The sequence below is a fragment of the Phoenix dactylifera genome, unplaced genomic scaffold (genome assembly GCF_009389715.1).
Source record: "Phoenix dactylifera cultivar Barhee BC4 unplaced genomic scaffold, palm_55x_up_171113_PBpolish2nd_filt_p 001555F, whole genome shotgun sequence".
Classification (NCBI taxonomy): domain Eukaryota; kingdom Viridiplantae; phylum Streptophyta; class Magnoliopsida; order Arecales; family Arecaceae; genus Phoenix; species Phoenix dactylifera.
In genome coordinates, this window is record NW_024068863.1 from 46,007 (window position 1) to 47,379 (window position 1,373).

The window sequence follows — 1,373 nt, forward strand, 5'->3', positions numbered from 1 at the left end:
GGAAACAACATCTTTAGATTTAGAAATTGATTCTTGTTTGTTTCCTTAGTTAACATGCATAGCAAACTTTGACCTTGCAGAAGATAATCTAAGTAAGCCAATGACAAGATCTTTTGAGATTAGGTCCATACTAGCATAAGTTAATTTTATATGCCAAAAAGAATTCTTTGATCATAGTATTTATAATGCATATATTCAAAGATATACCAAGTACACATTTTCATATCTATGATCAATGAACAATAATGCCATGGATAAAAACTCTCAGTCAAGCATATAGAGAATTCATAGAGTTGTTCTTAGGAGAATTGATTTACCAAATTATCCATTTATAAGTAAAGCATAATCTAGAAAGATGGAGTGATTTGGATATATTTTCTTTTCATATCAGAAATATCACTTATATCACAAGAAAAGAATGATTAATACTTGCAAGTTATGTTTTAATCAACTAATAAAACAATTTCAGTATGAGAGGATGCAAGAATTACTAATTTCATTATTTCTTCCATTTTAGTCACTTTTCTTAAGTATATTTTAAGTTTCACTCTTTAATATATGTCTAGAGCACCCAATGTCCAATTTAACATCTTTTGTTGGAGCCTTGAGTGCTAGACACACCTGCAGAAAATATTTAGATTTTCAACTTAGGAACCCAAGCTCTTTTGGGTCCTTGCAGGTTAGCTATTATTGTTCCTTTTGGAACCCATATTTTCTTAATAGCTATTTTGTCCATAGGCTTGCAGATTTTGGGACTACAAGAAGTGTATTTCTGCATCTTCTTATTAAATTTAACAAACATGGATTTAACATGAGTGGTAGATAACCCTTTAGTTTTCTGTTTTTGCCTTTTAGGTTTATCAAATTTGCAATGTACAGATTTAGGAACAGAAGAGATTTTGCATAACCTTTGTTCCTGTTTATCAGCATTATAAGAATCTATTTTAAAATGATTAGAAACTATTTTAACAAACATATTATTGAAAGATTTTTGGGTGTACCAAGGTTGACATCCCAATCCAATATTATCAAATTCAGCTCTTTGATTATTTATCATTAGATTCAACTTTTCAGAGCTCAAAGTAAATCTTTCAACAACAGGTTTTAATTTGTCAACTTCTTTAGTTAATCTTTTGTTATCTTCTGAAAGCAATTCATTATTTTTCTTAAGTTTATCATGGCTTTCAGTGAGAAGTTGGTTTTTCTGATTTAGTTCTTTATTTTTACAAATGAGTTTCTTATGTTCTTTCATTAAATCAAGAAATGCATCATGTAACTCATCAAGTGTAAAATCATTTTCAAGTTTATCATATACTTCATATTCAGAAGAGGAGACACTTTGCATTTCAATACATACCTCGTCCTTGTGTGCC